Source organism: Grammomys surdaster, unplaced genomic scaffold, assembly GCF_004785775.1.
Source record: "Grammomys surdaster isolate TR1022 unplaced genomic scaffold, NIH_TR_1.0 242, whole genome shotgun sequence".
Lineage (NCBI taxonomy): Eukaryota > Metazoa > Chordata > Mammalia > Rodentia > Muridae > Grammomys > Grammomys surdaster.
This window is the reverse complement of record NW_021604687.1, coordinates 1,237,303-1,257,281: the sequence shown is the minus strand read 5'-3', so window position 1 is coordinate 1,257,281 and position 19,979 is coordinate 1,237,303. Positions and strand designations below refer to the sequence as shown.

Sequence of the window (19,979 nt, the reverse complement as noted above, 5' to 3'; positions counted from 1 at the left end):
TCTTTCTTTCTTTCTTTCTTTCTTTTTTCGGTTTTTCGAGACAGGGTTTCTTTGTGTAGCCCTGGCTGTCCTGGAAGGAACTCACTCTGTAGACCAGGCTGGCCTCGAACTCAGAAATCTGCCTGTCTCTGCCTCCCAAGTGCTGGGATTAAAGGCATGCACCACCACTGCCCAGTTAAGTTTTCATTTCTTACTAAAGAAAGTAACTACTCACTTTCACCTTTTAGGTCTACTATAATTGAGCCTAAAACAGTCCCCAGTCTATCTTACAGCCCTGTCTCCACCATTAAAGATCATCTTGTTAGACAAAATTCTCCTGATGTTTTAGCCCACTGTTTCTGTGTGTGTGTATGTGTGTGTATGTGTGTGTGTGTGTGTGTGTTGTTCTTTTTGTTTCTGTACATATCCTTGCCTGTCTGGGAACTTGCTATGTAGATCAGCTGGGCCTTCAACTCAGAGATCCACCTGCTTCTGCCTCCCTCGTGCTGGGATTAAAGGCGTGAGTCTCCACACCTGGCTTTAAAGATTTATTTTCAGGTGTATGAGTGTTTTGACAGTTGTGACCCATCATGAGAATGCTGGGAACCCAACTAGGACCATTGCCAAGAGCAGCAAGTGCTCTTAACTGCAGAACCATTGCTCCAGCCCTAAATATAAATTTAAATGGAAGTTGAATGTGTCTACCCTTAGGCGCTGGGTAGGGACTTTCTGTTCTGCTCTGATTTCACAAAATAGGCTTAGCTTTATTTATATTTATTTGGCTTTGAGTTTCACTAAGTAGCCCTGGCCAGCCTGGAACTTGCTATCTACACCAGGCTGACCTCGAACTCACAGTGGTATGTTTATCTTTGCCACCCCATGCTGGAAGTATAAAGGCCTGGGTCACTGTGGCTGGCCAGGCTTAGCTTTGGTGATTTATTTTAGAATATCTTGCCCCAGAAACTTGTCTATCACCTCACAAGAGCATTGTGTGTTTTTCTCAAGCCCTCTTCAGGAACACATCCTTTTGTTTTCCATGAAGTCGTAAGAATTTTTCAAATGCCACCTCTTCCTCAAAGAATTCTACCTGACCTCCATCATGTCCTGTATTCCAACTGTTTCCTCCTTATTCTACAGGACTACAGAAAGCAGCCCAAACCACACATGGTCAGCTGTATTCCAATCCTCTGACCATGAGCCCCTATTACTGTAAAAATAGGGCAGAAATAGGTAAGGGGGAACAGTGACCAAGATGAACATTTTAAAATACCAAAATTAATGCATAATCCCACGACTAACAAAATAACATAATTTCAAATAAAGACAGGACTCTTGGCTCTCCTGTTTGAACTGGGGAAATCACCCCACTTCCCCCGTAGGACCTGTGCAGGGCTGCTGGACTAGATAGAATCTACGCTTCCGCAAGAAGGTCCGGGGGCTTCGCAAGCCCAGGCGTGTAGGTGTGCTTTACACAAGCGAGTACACACGCCCCAGGTCTCGCTCTCTTTAAATCGTGGCTCTGGACACAGCAGAATTCAGACCTTGCACTTTGCGCTGGCCCACCAGGTCTCCTAGGGGCCTGGGCAACAGAAGCTCAATCTATGTCATCTGTCAAACTACGCAGGTGGAACAAGCGTAGTCTCTCCCTGGGAAGCTTCAGAGCCATGAGCTACGTCATCATACTCCCCCAAGTCTGCACTGGACCCTTCTGCCCCCGAGGCGACAACAGAAAGCTAACCTAGCCCGCAGACCTCCCAGAGGCAGGGGCGTGGCCGAGAGAAGAGCTGCACCTCTGTGCCACGCCCCTCCAATGCCTTGACCAATAATAGCACTCTCCGAGCTCCGGCCCCGCCCCCACGCCGCCTCCGGCCCACGACCCCGCCCGGGCCGGTCATAATTAGGCAGCGGGCTGGGACTGCCGCGTCAGCGCGCGTAGAGAGCCAATCGCGGGCGATCCCTTGAGGCCGCGTCACAGGCCGAGCAGCCAAACAGAAAAGTTTAATAAACAGCGGACGGAGGGCCGGCGGCGGCGGGCCGGGAGCGAGTGGGGGTTCGGCGGCCTCACCTGTCCTCACTCAGCGGCGGCGAGAGGCGGCGGCGGCAGCGCGTCCGGCGGAGAGGGCCGCCGCCAGGTGAGGAGCGTGGGCAGCGGTGGGCGCAGCCTCCGGGCGGCCTGGGAGCCGGAAGCGGCGGGCGGCGCAGCAGGTGGCCTCGCGGCGGCGAGCGGAGGGCGCGGTCCCGGTGGGGCGCGGTCCCGGGCTCCCGGGGCGCGCGCTGAACTCGGGGTCGGGGTGGGCGCGCCTGGGGCCAGTCCGGAGCAGTTGCCGCAAGCCGGGCTGCGTCCCTACGTCTTTTTCGTAGGCTAAAGCTAGGGAAGGCTCAGATGGAGTCTCCGGGATTCCAAGCTCTGCTCCTCCGAGAGCGTTTTCAAGTTTCTCGCTGTTTGATGCGTAAACAAGCTACACGGAGTGTGGCGTCTGAAGTCAATTTAACTATATCAAAGCTCAGTGATTTGCCATCATCATCTAGAGTTGTCAGGCGTTTGTGGGAACTGGGGCCTCGGGGTCACCTCCAAGCCGTGCATGCTAACTAGCTTGGTAGTCAGCACCTAGTGGCTCCGAAAAACGAAATTAAACGCCACTTTCAAACTATATTCCAAATTTATCTTTTTTCTGATTAAAATGCCACGTAGGCTTTTGAAATTATTTATGAAGTATTTTATGGCAATTGCTGCTTTATGTATTATCTCCAGGCCTGCGGGATAATTTTTTTTTCGGTAAACCATGAACATTTAAATGAAGAAAAGAGGTCTTAATTTTCCTTTTTTTTTTTTAACATTTAAATAGCACGTAAGAGGGGCAATAGGCACAGATAGGAAAATTTTGGGGCTTGATTGCTGTATTATTCTGACTGCAGCCATACTTTCCTGTGTTAATTAATGTCAAAACTTTAAAATCTGTACAGTTTATTAAATATGAATTATATCACAAAGTTTTTAAAGTAATGGTCAATCCCAGGAGAGTACACAGCACAATATACTATAAAAAGAGAAAACATAAAGAAAATTTCAGACTCCTCACTCCAAAGCCAGAACTAGAACATTACCCAAAGTTGTATTGCTCATGAATTCCTTATCTGGCCTAACCCAGTTTACTGTTTCTTACTGAGGTAAACATTCTAGACGTGGTGGATATGATAATTCTCTGACCATTTTAAAATAAGTTTTGTCACACACTCATCTCTTCGAACAGTATCATAATTTTTGGGTTCCTTTCCCTTTAAACTTTGGACAGATAGTATATGGTTGTGGTTCATACATTTTTTAATGCCGAGTTCCTCTCTAAACCCCAGTGTTTTGATAATGTTTCTTGTTTTGCATCTAACAAGTGTACTCTGGGAACCTCTCTTCTTGCAGCTGTTGTTGCACAAGTTGTCTGTCTAAAAGTAAATACTGTAGATCCTGGGAGAAAGTTGTAGGCAATCAATACTAAAATAGAAATTAAAACATTACAATTTTGCTTCCTTTAATCAGGAAGGCTCATTGTTCTTGTAACTGGTTCCTAGTTGCTGTGTTTGCATGAGAAACTTAGATTTCTGTTAATCTCTACCCGGAATCCCTTCGAGCCGGTTGTGGAAAGTCTGGCACTATTTGGTACTTTTCAGGGCAAAACCAGCAAGTGGGAGAAAACATTCTGTGTTTTGTAAAGCTACCCTTTCTGTTCACCACTCCTCCCCTCCCTGCAGTCTTTAGCAGATTACTGAGGAGTCTTCTTTGCCTTAAAATACTCTTGCAAAAGAAACTTGTAGTAAGCTTTCTCTGCCTAGCTGGCACAGGCTTTGTTGGAGGGAGAGTCTGTCAGAGGGCAGATCCTTTAAGGGAAACATTAGGAGCCACGTGTTTCTCTGCCACTTTTGAGAAGGCTATGTGAGTGTAGTATTTCAGGACTTGTCAACCATACATTGAAGTTTTTATGTCCCAGAGTTTGTTCCAGACGAATTACAGAGCAGTATTTCCTTAATTTCCCAAAGATGGTGTGTGTGTGTGTGTGTGTGTGTGTGTGTATTCTTGTACACTTTGAATAACTTGTTTTGTTGAAGGAATAACAGGAGCTTTTTAATTTTTTTAGATAGGGTCTCACTATAAAGCCTAGAACTCTCTACATAGACCATGCTGGCCTAGAACTTACAGAGATTCCCCCAGTCACTGCCTCCAATGATAGGATTAAAGCCCTGTGCCACCATATCTGGCTGAGGGGGCATTTTTGATGTTTAGCTTGCAGATGTTTTGTTTTATAGGGTAGTTGATTCTACTTTTAAAACTTAGTTCTGTATTTTATTATAATCAAAGTGTCAGAGAGTTTGGGGATTTCCCCCACAGTTTAAAGATGAATAGGAACACAAGTACTTCCACAGATAAGCATCGTTAATTAACATTTTGTCAAGCATACCTGTGGTCTTCCTGTGTATTTTGTGTCTCCTGAGCTATTCGTGTTTCTTTAGGATTCAGTCTTGGTACAGATGCTGAGTCAAAGCATATATGAACATTCATTTTAAAGTTATAATCATTTCAAAATTTTTTTCTTAAAAATTTTATCAAAGTGTGTGTGTATGGGTGGGGGTGTAGGTGTGTGTGTGTGTGTGTGTATTTATGCCACTGTAGTCCCAGCTACTCCAAAGACTGAGGCAGGATAGTGTGAGTCTAGGTGTTCTAAGAGTTCTAAATGTGGATAGGCAGGTTCTACTTTCAAAACTCACTCCAAATATAATGTCTCAACTCCTTTGTTTTATAGAAGATGATAACAGTAGTCATCTAATTATTACCCTTCCTTCAGGTTTTGCTCCCTATAGTCTGTGCTGGCTGCTCCAGTGTCTAGAAGATGTTTAAATGTGGTTTTTGTTTTTTGTTTTAATTCCGTGTGTGTGTGTGTGTGTGTGTGTGTGTGTGTGTGTGTGTGTGTGTGAGAGAGAGAGAGAGAGAGAGAGAGAGAGAGAGAGAGAGAGAGAGGGGGGGGGGGGGGGTGATGTGAAATTTGTGCATGTTGAGGTCAGGAAAACTTTGTAAAGTAGTTTCTCCCTTTCTATGTTTACATGGGTTCTTGGGATCAAACTCAGGTCTCAAGCTCGAACTGCAAGAACTTTTACCCACTTAAGCCATCTTGCCAGCCCTTAATGTGTTTCTAGATTATAGTAGTCCTAGGCTCAAAGTCCTTCAGTCACTTTTCGATCCGTGAGATAAAATTCAGACACAGTTTTACTGTGGTTTATATAACCTATACTGGTTGTGCCAATAGAAATGAATGCAAATTCATTTCAGAGCTGTGATCATTTAAATTTTTCTTGTGGCCATAGGACAAGAGAAAGGCAGTGGAATATATTTTTATTCAGCCTGAGATGCGGTACTTTTAATATGTGGGAGATTATTTGTGGGATATTTTGCACTTTTGGAGCTGGTGTGTTCCATCTACCTCCAGTGTGTCCTAGTTCAGACTGGCCATGATTCAGTGTTTATACTTGTAACATCTTTTTTATTGTGCCTTTTATCTATCTAGGATAGCAGTCTTCTGCTCTGTATTGCAAATGTTTTTCCTGGCTCTTCATTTCCCTTGTATTTGCTTACAGGCCTTCCTCGTTTCCTTCATTGGATTTTTAAAATATCTTGGTTAATACTTATCTTTTAAAATTTTATTTTATTTGAAAAGTGTGCTTGTGTGTGTGTGTGCGTGTGTGTGTGTGCGTGCGTACGTGCAGTGAACACTGGTTCCTTGGGGGTCCAGAAATGAGTATTGAACCCCTTGGAGCTGGTGTTATAGTCAAGTTGTAAACTGTATGATTTGGTTGTTGGGATCCAAAATCAAGTCCTCTGAAATGCATTCCTAGCCGTCTCTCCAGCCCATTACTTATATTAAAAGAGATTATTATTGCGTATATGTTGTGGGTGGTCAGTGCATGCATACATGCATGATATAAAACATTTATGGAGGTCAGAATATGACTTTGTGGATCTGGGAGCTCAAACTCAGACTATCAGAATTATACAGTTAGTGTAGCACCTACATTTTTATGACTTTACTCTGCTTTTCTATTAAAGTAGTCTCATTCCTGGATAACTTTCCATTCTTTCCGAGTATCTATTTTTATTATGTTTTTTTGGGGGGAGGTATGTGCATGAGTGTGGGGGTGTCATTGGAGGCCAGAGGCATTGCATTCCTGTGGAGCTGGAGTTACAGGTGGTTATGAGCTGCCCACTGTGGGTGCGTGTGCCGGAAGCTGAACTCAGATCCTCTGTAAGAGCAGTACTGGCTCTTCACCTCTCAGTTCTCTCTCTAGTCCCTCTTTAAAGTTTCATTTTTTTTTTAATCCATATTTCTGTTGTTCTGAGATGTGTTATTTACATAAATGTGAACTGAAATAACTAGATGTTTAACTAGTTACTACAATTTTATTAAAAATATGACTGTGGGGTCAGGCCACAGAAGTCTGGTCACCAGAGTTCATCATCTGTTTCCATGTAAAGGTAGAAGGAAAGAACTAACACTGTAGGGTTGTCCTCTGACTTCCAGACATGCCCTCTGGCACATGCACCCCCAACCCCCACCTCATTGTGGATACTTTTGGATTCCCACATAAACAAAAACTTTAAGTTTAGCAACAAGACCCCACCTCCATGTTTCTCTATAATTAAAACACCTTTATTTACATGCTAAAATGAATGCATACTTGGTTTTGTTTTGTTTATTCAGTACCACTGGTTTGGTTATTAATACTACCTCTTACTCCAAAGACTTGGTTGTTGGGTGTCAGACTCTGGGTCTGACTTAGTGGGCAAATGCTTACTCTGAGCCCTGTTCTTAGAAACTTCCTGTACTTGCATTTTCTCCCTTTCAACACTCTGAGCACCTGATATACAACAGACTGTGTTCAGTGTTGAAAGTACTGCTATGACCAGGATGTGTTCCTTGCTTTCCTGGGTTTGTAAGTATAAGAATGGGAGGCAATTAAAGCAACGGACAGGATGTTTAGATTTTAAAGTGTTTAGAAAGTACTAATCGGTACTAATTGGATACTTTTAACGTGTGTCACTACAGAGGTAATAGTTGATCAGTGTTACCCACCTGGCTTTGGTAGTTGCATACTTTGACCAACATGATAGGACTTTTGAAAATTCTCCCTTTAAGACATGCTTCCTGCTGTGGAACCCAGGTTGGACTCCCAATTTACAATCTCCCTGCCTCATCCTCTTGAGCGCTGGGTATGTGTCATTGTACCTGGCAAAAGTTTTAAAAACTGATGACAAACTTTTTTTTTTTCCACCTTGATCCTGTAGCTCTGCCCTAAAGCTTGTCCTGTGGTTCTGAGACTGAGAAGGAGTTAGAGGAGTCCCCAAGGAGAGGAATGGCTAGTGTAACAGAAAAAGTATTTGGCTTGACTTAACACTTGAGAAAATTTAGATTGTCAGGAGTCTGCTGGATGAATGGTGAGTGGGACAAAAGAATTCTTATTTTGGAGAACTCCATTAATCAAGGATCAAAATTAATCATTTTGGCCCTAGATGCTTTTCTTCATCATTTCTAACGAATTGTCTGGTGGTGTTGTTTGTTGTTTATTTTGTTTTATTTTCCTACTCAGACGTCCCTCTACCCACGAAGTCTTCGCTTCATTGTGATTTTCTTGAGAACCCTTTTCTGTTATAGGAAATAGGCCTTAATCTTTCTGTTGGTTGTGTGTGGCTTATTCAGAGTAGGCATTTCTTTTGAATTCAGTTAGCAATTGGAGTCTATTAACCAAGCATGGTTATAGTGTTTGTTTCTTCCACCAGTGTTGTGCTTGCTGGTCTGCTACCTACCAGCCCCTCTGGCTGTTTAAGCATTTACAATGATGTAATCTTAAACATCAGTCCCTCATTTATATTGGTCACATGGTAGATGCTCAGTAACCGTTGACTTACATTGGATAGGAGATTGGGTGGATAGGAGCCACCCGATTGTGGGTACTGGAAACTGAATTTGGATCCTCTCCAGGATAGGGAGTCTTTTGCATTAATAAAAATTAATCTTAATTTATAAGGATATGGCTTGTGGCCACATTATTTTAATTAAAATAGCCATGCCTCTCTATTAAAATATGGCAAGTCAGAACTGAAATACAAAATTGACGTTTGTTTTCAAACAAGAATGAAAGTTTAAAACAAAATGTGATGACACATGATTTTAATCCCTAGCACACAAAGGCACAGGCAGGCAAATCTTTGCAAGGCCAGCATGGTCTACATAGCATGTTCCAGTGTAGCCAGGACTGCGACTTGTCTACAAACAAAACAAACAAAGTATGTATTGAATAACATATTTTACAAATGTAGTTACAATTTTTATATTTTAATCTTTGACTAATAGAAAATTGGAAATGCATATTCTAGTTATTTTTATTTGGACATATTCTCACTCTTGACACAAGTTTCTAAAGAGGTAAAGACTGTGTTCATTTTGTTGGCCTTGGCATCCTCAGCCGGCAGTGGTGCCCAGGATGATGATAAGATAGTGGTGAGGTAGGAAGTTGACAGACAAGATACTCTTTTAAAGATTTATTTTATTGTCTAGTTATGTGTATATGTGTGCAGCACGTGGGGAAAGGGGTTGTAAATGTGTGAGTGCAGACACCCATGGACTCTGGAAGAGGATGTTAGCTCCGCTGGAACTGGAGTTACAGGTATTTCTGAGCCACCAGATTGTGGGTACTGGAAACTGAATTTGGATCCTCTCCAGAAGCAGGATATGTGACAAGAGACTTATCTGTTCAATTTCTACTTTTCAAAAATTAATTGTTAAGATTGCTTTGTCCGTAGCAGTGATTTTTTTTAAAGTCTTTTGATAGCTATCTGATAATTAATCTTTGTCTTTTAACCTTTTACTTATTTTTCTGGTTGAGGCAGCAAAGTAGGTTCAAGAAAACAAAAGGTTTCTTTTTCTCCATCTGGAGTTTTGTTTAGACCCATGGAACATTTATTTTGAGCATATTTCTGTTTATTAAATAATATTGTTTGCCTCTAACCTGAGCAGTGTATCTTAATACATGAACTTATGGATGCTTTTCCTTTTCCTCACAGTTTTGTTTTCTTATTTTGATCTCCATTTAATTTATGCTTATTGGTGACCTTGTTTAATCCTTTTACAGACCTAAAACAAAGCATGTTACTGACTCTTGTAAAAGAGTTCATTTCTATCAGCTTGGTTTATTCTTTCCTATCTCTAGATTGCTTTAATTTTCTTTTCTTTTTTTTTTTTTTTTTTTTTTTTTGGTTTTTCGAGACAGGGTTTCTCTGTATAGCCCGGGCTGTCCTGGAACTCACTCTGTAGACCAGGCTGGCCTCGAACTCAGAAATCCGCCTGCCTCTGCCTCCCGAGTGCTGGGATTAAAGGCGTGCGCCACCACCGCCCGGCTGCTTTAATTTTCTTAATGTTTCCTTTGTGTGAAGTGTATGGTTGAGTGGGCCATGGCCGACCTCTAAGCATATATACACTTTGTGCTCTCCTCTACAGCCAGTAAGAAGATAAACCACACCAAGAGTTGCAAATTAAAGCACATCCCTCACTGCTGGGATTATATGTGTCTGCTAGGGGAGTATGTTTTGAAAATTGTTTTCCTCGTCACTTGGATAGTTGATTTCAATTCTATTCTCGCTGATCCCAGCTTCTTACACTTAAGTCAAGGGTCGTCTTTTTTCCCCCTGACTTTGTACATCACTAGCTCTGCCCAGAAAGAATGACAAGATTACTTTTGTAAGAACAACAAAGGATACAATTCTTTTTAGGTTTTTTGTTTGTTTGTTTTTGTTTTGTTCTGTGACAGTGTCTCTTGTAGTGTGGGGCAGGTCTAACACTATATATTAATAGCCAAGGCTGACTATGAACTTCTGATCTTCCTGTTTGTATCTTCTGCATAGTAGGATTATTGGCATGCCTTGTATATAGTGCTGGAAGTCAGATTCTTGTAGTTCTGGGGATCAATCCCAGGACTTTGTGGATAGTGAGCAAGTACTTTCCAACTGTGCTTTTAGCCTCTCCCCACCCCAAGCCCTGTGTAGGATTGTTTTCATCAAAACAGGTCTGACCAAGTTGTTTATTTTGTTCAGTGGTGGCTTAATGTTTCATATATATAATTGAGCTGGTTAGGCTTGGAAAAATATCTGGACACTTATAAAGAATATACAGAATATTCTCTGACTACTTGATACTTAGAAAATGGCGTGACCACACACAAAGCTTCTCAAGAGCTTCATGCAGACTCTTTGTTCTAACCATGCAATATTGTTGTCATGTAGTTTAGACTACATAGTTTCTGGGTCTAATATGGCTTCCTTGCACTTGTTTTTGTGACCATCTGCTTTTGGACATAGCAGAAAATACCTTCATTTTAATCATGTACCTAGGATGATGATTATCACCTTGATGTTCTTTCTCTTCTTGGTCACCAAGTCTGCATTTCTCTTCTTTCTTGTTTCTGTGGTTTTGAGATAGAATCTTGGTATGTAGTCAAGGCTGGCATTTCACTTGTGGTTATCCTCTTGGCTCAGCCTCCCTGGTGTTGGGAGTACAAGCATGTACCAACCCAATTAGCTCACATCTCCCCTCTGTTGTCTTGGTAATAGACTAGTGTTAGTATCAGTGCTGTGCTAACATATGATTAGTGTCTTTCTTACACTTTGAAGTGAAAATTGTCCCAGAACAGTAGTTTGTTTGGTCCTCACAATTGTCTACTAATTCCATACTTGCCAAATTGAAAAAAAAATTAATCTTTGTATTTTATGTGATTGTATATCTTACTTTGTACACATGGAGGCAGAGTACTACTTGTAGGGGTCAGTTCTTCCTTCCACCTTGTAGGTCCTGGGGATCAGACTCTGATGGTCAGTCTTGGGGCAGGTGCCTTTACTTGCTGGGCTATTTTACCAATCTGATCCTGTTTGCCAGTTTTTAACTTTTTTTTTTTTCTCTAACTTGTAAAAGTTTTGGTCTGTCTTCCTCAGTCTGCACTGTAAATTGGATGTGTTCTTTATGCTGATTGTTCCTGTACTTCTCTTCCAATGTTGTTTTGCAAGAGTGTCACACACTAGGAAGAAAACCTGAACTTGACTCATGAAGTGCTAGGCATTCAAAGCAATGAGTTGTTGCAAAGAATCTTGGGAATAGACCTCTGTGAATTGGCTCTTTCAGTTTGTCCACTTAAAGGGCATAATAGAATATGCAGCTGTTTGGGCTTCACCAGGGTGTTGCTCCATATTCATGTCTAGTTGCAATTATATGAGTTTTCAGTTTGTTACAAAGAATTCTTTTTGTATTCAAAACAGTTTTGTTGGCTTTCTGTTCTAACATACAATTTTTCTCTGAGAAAAAAAAATTGTTGAAAGATTGTGAACTTTGAAAACTGAAAACTTAAATTTAAAATTCTTTAATATGTAAGCTTGTTGAAAACATTGGAAGACCCACTGTTGTAGCAGGCATGGTGCTACTTGCTTGCAATCCTGGAACTCAGGAGAGAGGGGGAGGAGGAGGAGTTCAAGGCCAGCTTCACTTTGTCTCATAAAACAAATAAGAAAATCAGAAGACTCACCCATATGCTTTATTTTTATATATATTTTTTTACCGATTATAGTTAAAATATTGATAGAAGTGAAAAATGTATTTTGCTAAACATCTTAAATGCTATTTATTGAACAGGTAATGCTTAGAATGTCAGAATAAAGTTTGGGCTAAGCTACTAAAATGTAAGTAATTCTAATCAAACCATAAAATACAGCAAATGTAGCCATGTATAAGTGACAGCAGGTCTTTTTTCTTTAAAAGTCAGAATCTCTGTTGTGTATGTCTCTTAAGAGTCTAGTAAAAATACCATTATGCACAGCTTCTTGGATAGTTTAAAGGGAACACACATTTCATCTACGTTTGGTAATAATAATTTCCTTCCTTCCCAGCACTTGGGAGTCTAAGGCAACCTCCTCTTTAGAAGACAATTTAATGACTTCTGGGCCAGTCTAAGCTTTATAGTAAGGACTCTGTTTGAAACAAACAAAAAAGAAGTAAAAGCAACACTGGAGAGGGGTGACATACCCCCCTGAACTTTCTCCCTGGGACCCATGGCAGGGGGCTTGCCTAGCATGTTTGAGGCTCTGAGGTAGATCCTTAACACTGTGAAATAAACAAATTAACTTTGTTCCTGAATGTACCATTAGACAAATTGCCTTATGTCTTTAGATCTCCTTTTGCCGTGAATAATCAGTTTTAACAGGAAATAGCAGTCTTTTGGGTCACTGAGAACTTTATAATGTGTTGTGATACCCGAGACTGTGTCAGTGAATTTGACAGATAGCTTAGAAGTGACTTTTAGCATTTAGGGTTTAGCTTAGAAATGAGTGGCTAGCATTTAGGGTTTGTTTTTAAATGCTGTTTCTTTTTTCTTAAGTTAATGGTCCTCTCACTATGTCTTAGAGAATATGCAGTTTGTTCCTAGCAAAATTTATAGTGGATTTTATATAGATCTTTACAGTTTTTCAGACAAAATGTGAACTCTGTTAAAAGAGAAAATCTGTTTAAAGCATAACTTTATATCCGTGGTTCTGTAAAAATGCCACATTATTTATATTCAAAGTGTGTATCTTACATAGCTTATCCCTGAGTAAATGAAAGTTGCGTCTGTGAATTTTCATTGTACTTTAATCCAAACAAAAGAAGGCAAATTGCTTATGATGGGAAAACTGAAACATTACAGCCTGTTTCTTTAAGAAACCAGCTTATCCAGGGGTTTAGTGTGTTTAACCTAACCTGCTAGCGAGGAAAAGTTCTTTAAAATAATGGATATTAGCCGTATCCAATCACAGTTATCAGCCTCACTAACAGGGAGGAGATTTGATTCTCTGGCCACTAGAATTGCGGGAGGTGGAGCTTGGTATTCAGGTTTGGTTGCTTTGGAGTACAGCTTCAAGTGAAGTTAATCTGAGGTGAAGCAAACAGAAAATTGTGGAGGTTTTGTTGGTAGGATTTTTGTTCTAATCTTTTAATAATCTTATATTTTATACTTTGGCTCCTTTATGCTTTTGTGTATACTCGGCTTTGTCATTGTTTCTATTTTCTGATGCAAACTGAACATTAAAATTAAGCAGGGAAGCAGAACAAAAGGGCTGTTTGAACAGGAAATAGGTGCCCAGAGCATCAAACTTGACTTTATTATTATTTTTAGTTTAGAATGTGAGTGCCAATAAAAACCTTTGACTCAAAATCATCTTCATTAACAGGCTTTTCTCTTGAATCAGATGTTGAAGCAGTCATTTGTCAGTTTTTATAAATGACATCTTAAGGAGGTCTATTTGATGTCATTTTCCTTAAATCTAAACTGTTAATTTGCTAAGAGAATGAGAAATTTGTTCTTTTTAAAAAATTGAAATGCCAAGTGTTTGAATTTTTTTTACTTAGCGTACCACTCCTCCTTTAACTCCAGTTTTTTTTTAATTTAACAGTATGCTGACATTTTAGTATCTCAATTTCAGCTTTGTTCAAAAGTCATTGATAGATGTTACATATAGTAAAATAAAACTTCTTTCTTTAGAATTCATTTTTTGAAGGCTGAAGGGATTAGTATCCCTTTAAAACAGGAAACAGATAGTGTTTTATTTCAACAGCTATAAATGGGCTGTCAAAACTTGAAAAAAGTATCCGTGGATCTATTAACCTTTTTTTACCTAAATAATTGGAACTACACTTTAGTATTTTTTTTCTTTCTTTCCTCTTGTGCCCTTTGCTTTCAGGAATCAAGGTGTAAAAAGTTCGCTTTAATAATCTGCGCAGATGCCTGCCCAGCCCTCCTAGCCAGAATGTTTATGTTTGCTGTGCTGTTTGTTCCAGATCACTCGAAACGTTTAAAATCAATGCCTTTCTCCTGTGTCTATTGCTAAAACAATACTGTAGTGCAATCAGGAAGTCACATGTATGCTCACAGTACAATGCATGGCCTCATTTTCCCTCTACCTCTGTACCATATATGCCTGCATTTTACAATAATTGTAAATAATTATGTACTGGACATCTTATGTTAAGACTGTTTTAGTTCTAATAGCTGTGTAGTCCTCTAAATTGGTATGGTGTTAATCTAGTCTTTTATCTTTAACCTTTAGATTGTTCTTAGTTTTTCGTTATTTTAAATGGCATTGCAATGACTGTGTATCTGTACATACTACAATGCTTTATTCTTTCAAAACAGTAATTTATTTAGGAAAAAGTGTCCCGTGGAGTAGGCTTACATAGATAATGGATGTCAACTCTCACTGGATAAATTGCTTTCCAGGAAGATTTTGCTTTTTTTCTATTGCCTCCCACAGGACATCTTCAGAGTTCCCTGAGAGTAGCCCCTTAATTTTTTTTGTTATATTGTACCTTTGGAGCTCTGAGTTGTTGGCTAGTTTTTATCTAAGCAAATAGCCTATTTTAAACTCCATTTTTCAAGATACAGATGAATCTAAACCCATTTTCCTGACATTGAAATTAGCTGAAAGAAATTGGGAACATTTTTACCCACTTTGGTGAGCAATTGTATATCTCTGTTGGCGGTTTTATTTATTTATTATGAGTATTGCTCCCAGCATGTTTGGAGCTTAATATTTTATACTGGCTTTGTTGGTGCCAGCTCTCCTGAGTATGTGCTGCTTCTGTAAGCTTATACCAAAAAGACCATTTTCTTCTAAGAAAATATACCAGGAACATTTTTAGAGAAGGCCTTAAGGAGAACAATTTTTACCTGTCTCTGAATTTGTAATAAGTAAATAGCCTTTGTCACTGTGTTTCTGTACTTGGAGACTTTAAAAGTGCGTGTAAGAAGAACTATACTGTATAATTCCAGGTTTTAAAATAATATATCAACACTTCTCCAGCATTTACAGGGTTTTCAGTGGAAGATAAAGAAGATAATTGTACATACACAGAGGCTTCAGACATGCCTGTGCTTAGGGTTAGGCTTTGTTTTTGAATGGTGCTGAATCTTGCTGTCCTGAGCTGATCTTTAGGTGTGGTAGGTTGTATATGCTTTAGGAGCTGGTGAACCAATGTTGCAGAATAGAGAAGAAAGTTGTTTTAATTCAAAATTCAAAATTACTAACTTAATAACTTAATAACTTAACAGCAGTACTTGAGCATGTGCAAGGTTGACTTAGTCGGTTTCATTTTGCATTGTAAATGAACTGATTTTTCTGTAAATTTTTCTTATAATTTATTGATGTCTTAGTATCATTTTCACAGCTGCTAGTGTTATTCTCATTTTGATGTTTGTTTCCACAAAGGTAGAGTGTGCTGGGGTGGGGGTGGGGAATGGAGGGAAGGATCAATGCCAACTTTTTTTGTTACAGTTGGTGAAGAATGATTTTCCCCCAGACATTTTTTATTTCTTCAGGTTTGAAATATAGAAGAAAAAACTTTAAATTTGTATTTCTATCATACATATTTCCCTTATTCTGAACTAGAGAAGATTTTGATTTTCTTAAAATTGAACCATACCACATTAAGTAGAGATGAACATAATTATATACATAATAATTTTACTAGCAGCCATTTAAGCACTGCCTGTTGATTACATTTTAATAGTTACTAAGGTAAGGATTTACTCATTTATGTGCTCTGGAGAACACTGAAACTTTGAGAAATGATTACCACGAAGGGTTTCTCAGTTTCTCTCCTGCATCTCTGCTCCACTGGTCTCTGGTTGACAAGTAGGGACTGCCCTCTTCATTCATTAGCTTCAGAGGAAGAGTACAATTATGTGACTACAGAGAAGAGAATTCTTACATTGACTTAGATGTTGGGGAAAGATGATCTAAGCCAATAGTCATATTTTATTCTGTTAGGATAGAAGGAAAAAATGATTAAAAATGTAGGTTTTTTTCCCCTCAATGATACATAAGGAAATTTTTTAATGGGTAGTAAGTTAGCAAAACTTGAGGCAACCTAGAAACTTGATAATTATGAGGTTTCTTTGTTATATATTGATTTTAGGGTTCTGAAATGTCTTTCCTAGGTGGCTGTGTTTTAGGAGGTAAGCTTATTGTTGGTAAGGTAGGATGTATTTATTTATGAGCTGATAACTGAGTCTGCTTGATGAATGTGATTTTTTTGGTGTGCATGTATTAGAGTTCACTTGAAGCAGTTTTGTGGTCAGTGTTCTGGTACATGAGAGTAGATCCATCTGTTACTTTCTGTACAGTTTCCCTTCTGCTCTACTCAGGCACCTAGATCTAGTCCCCTCCTGGATTTTTGTCCTATACAGTAACATTTAGCACTCTTGGCAGCTTTGAAAACCTTCCCATGAGTTTAATGACACTATCTGAGCTATTTGTGAACTTCTGTGTCCTTTGCAAATGTGATTCTTTATAACCGTCAGGTAAGAAGTAGAGCATCCTAGGATTCTTTTTTTTTCCTCTCTTTTCTTTTTTTTACTGTACCTTTAAATATATATATATGTATATATGTATATATGTATATATGTATATATGTATATATGCATGCATCCTAGGATTCTTAACTCTTTACTCATTCTGGCCCCGTGTCCTTTCTGTTATTGGTTCTAAGACCTGAGTTTTTAAAAACTGTGTGCACACCTATATGTGCATAAGTCCATATGAAGTACTTTAGGCTCTTGCCATCCAGCTCACAAAAGGTACCACCTACGCTAGATGGAACCTGGATGTCATTCCGATCATGTCTTTTACCCAGTTAACCACAAAGTTTAACTGTAAACCTGTAGTCATCTCTAGGATCGATCCACCTATTTTCCTTACCTCTTTAGCACAAGCCACATTGATTTTTGCATAAATTATTAGAACAGCTACCTTGCCAACCTCTACATCATTCTTTGCAGTTAGAATTTATGATTGACTGTACAATCTTGTCTAGCTGAGGATTCCTTCTTCCCTTTGATGCTGTAACTACCTAGGAATAATAATAATACCAGACAGTTCTGGGTTAAACATTCTCCCTGGTAGTCTCTAAACAACCTTAAAAGCCGTGGATATTTAGAAAGGTTAGCTGTTTTGTCCAAAGTTGCCTTAGTTAGTGAGTAGCTAGCACAATGGGATCAAAACCAAAATACTTTCCCACCACTAAGCTGTGTTCTCTTGTTGTTTTGACTTAGGGTCTCATTGTAGCCCAGGGTATCTGTGAACAGTCCCAGCACCCCACATCCTCCCTTGGCCTCCAGAGTGCTTGGGGTTAGAGATGTAAGACACCATGCCTTGCTGAGTATCTCTTTGTAGGGCATGTAAGTGTACCTGTCCAGACTTTTTTCCTCACACTACTCCACTATATCCTTTAACTAGCTATTTTTAGTTCTACCCTTTATGAAAGGGTAGATCATCCCCAAAACATCCCAAGCCTAAAAATGCTTTAAAGAAACAAACATTTTCAAAAAAATATTTTTGACATTTTTTTTTTTTGGAGGAACGTTTCTAAGAAAGACATGACACGTTAATATTTCCATGATATAAGAAGAAGGAGGAGGAAGAGGGGGAGGGGGAGGAGGAAAAAAAAAGAGAGACATAGGAAAGGTGTAAAGATAGTTTTCCATATGTGGCCTGTTTTGAATTTGTAAACTGTTGAATTCCTCACATTTAATAAAAGCTTGAAAGCAAGCTGTGTTAAGGGAAGATTAGCCAGAGTGTGAAAGCCCTGTATCTGAGCTGTGGAAATGCTAACGACTGTTTCTGAAGCTGATAGACTGGGCCTTGTGTAAAGGTTTATTATGCACCCAGGTGTGCATAGTGTCTGTTTGGAAGCACAAGGCAGACAGCCTTACTGGGTAATATACTGTGGGGTAGATGAGGCTTCCTACCAATTTTTCTGTATCAAATAAAACATTGCCACAGACAATATCACTTTAAAAAATGGAAGTAAACTCCCAACAAATGGAATAATTTTCATTTCAAATATTTCTTTTCCTTTTACCATACTGTGTCATCTACCCTACAATGTGTGTATTGAAGGCAAAAGGTCCTTCATTGAGGATCAACAAAAAACAGCTTTTCTTTCCTAATTAGTTTTGAAAGAAAAGGTGAGTGGCTAGTACTTATTTCTTTTAAAGAAAGTGATTTTTAAATATTGGAAATAAGGTGGTTACAGTAAACGTCCACTATGAAAGCCAAAAGATTTTTGCTTTTACTTATTCCTTATTTTTTTTGAAACAGAAACTACCATACTGCTCTCCAGAATTTTAAAATAACATGTTTACTATCCAAAATAATGTTTAGCTAGTTTTTAATAGTAAAAAAAGTAAGATAACACTATATGTTATAACAGTATGACAGTATTTATGTTGTAATATATTTTGATGTTCTATAATAATGTAGTATGTAATTTGAAAAGAATTCTGTGTAGATAAGTAAAATACAGACCTTTAGCCAGTTCCTTGAAGTGTATAAAGAATTTTGAAAAAAAATATGTCTTATAAGGAAAATTATTCTCAGACTATTATTAAAAAGGAAAACTTAATGCTGCTGCCTTGTTTTCCTCAGAGTGATGGGATTGCAAGCTGCCCCACAATGCACTCAGTAGCAGATTTGACTGAGTAGTTCTGAGATATCTTAAGGTTGTCACACTACTTACCTTAGGTTGTCACACAAACCCAGGTGAGTTTGCAAATTGCTAAGGTTTCCTAAGGAAGCGCATGTTGTTTGACTTTGAAAGATACAAATATTTCTCATTCTGTCATTATTATATTAGATACCAAATTGTGGCTTTAAGTTACTGCTGCAGCATCTTGGCAGAGAAGGATGATTTTTAAGCCAAGATGACCAGAAAATTAGAAAATGGGAATCTGACATGCCTTGACAGTTGGTTATATCAATTTGCCACTGTCCAATATCAGGGACTCTCCTCTTTTTTACAGTTTGACTTATAACTCTGATGCTCTTGTTTTACCTGAAAAAGAGTGACCCTAAACAGAGAAAAGAATAGATTGTGTTTTGGAAAAAAAATAGCTTGTTTTAGTTTATTCCATCTAAAGTCTTGTTGATTAGCAGATGCCATCTGTATTACATTTGCCCAGTAGCTTGCCTCACTCAAGCAATTCTTGGCACAGGGAAGAGGCTCCTGGGGTCCTAGGGTAACGGATGTGTGAGCCATAGTTAGCTGTGAGAGCTTCTGTGCAGAAAAGTAGTGAAAACGGGATTAGGAGGATTGGTTCAGTGATTGCTGCTCCTCTATTGAACACTAAAACAGACACATTTGTTCTGTTTTTGCGTGCTGCTAATCTAGCTACAGGGCTTTGAGCCTGCGGGGAAGTTTTCTACCACTGGCTACATGACCAGCCACCCCCAGAAATCTCTCTTTTTAATTTAAGTTAATTTTATGTGTGTTTTACCTGCATTTGTATGTGATACGTGTGCCTGTTGCCTGAGGAGTTCAGAAAAGGGTATCAGATTCCCTAGAACTAAAGTTGCACATGGAGCCACCTTGTGGGTGCTAGGAACCCAACCCAGACCAGATCCTCTTTAAGGATTATTAGCATTTAATTGTCAACAGCAAGGGCTGTTAACCACAAAACCTTCTCTCTCTCTAGCTACTTTTATTAAATCTTTATGTGTATGGCTTGTTCTTTGTTTTTACAAGTAGAGTTGCTTGGTCATATGACAACTCAGTGAGAAACTGTTAAACTGTTTCTTGCACTTGCATTAGTAATTCATTGAAATTGTTTCTCCTCATCAGTACTTGGTATAATTGATTTAAAATTTCAACCATCCTAGTGGATATAGAGCAGATAACTCACTGTGATGATAATTGATATTTTCTAACTATTAACAATGTTCACCTACCTCTGGCTGGTATAGTCTCCTGTCTTTCCAATTCTCATTTTACTGAGACTCAAAACTTCTTGCCTCATCTTTTCCTTTAGCTTCTGATTCCCCTTGAATCACATTTCTTCCCAGTTCTCTTGGCTTGTAAGGCCCATGACTAGTTCTGCCATCCACTCTGCTTCTA

General features: G+C 39.2%; 1 protein-coding gene across 3 annotated transcripts in view; it reads left to right on the top strand.

The window, feature by feature from the left end:
* Window positions 1-1,872: 1,872 nt before the first annotated feature.
* Window positions 1,873-19,979, top strand: part of Zfand6 (zinc finger AN1-type containing 6) — a 67,572-nt gene continuing 49,465 nt past the window's right edge. The window contains exon 1 of one of the 3 annotated variants that reach the window (XM_028774650.1): window positions 1,873-2,111. The gene's annotated coding sequence lies outside the window, so the exon portion shown is untranslated. Of the gene's footprint in view, window positions 2,112-12,914; window positions 13,002-19,979 lie in introns of those variants that run through there. The other 2 variants (XM_028774653.1, XM_028774652.1) reach the window with 2 other exon arrangements.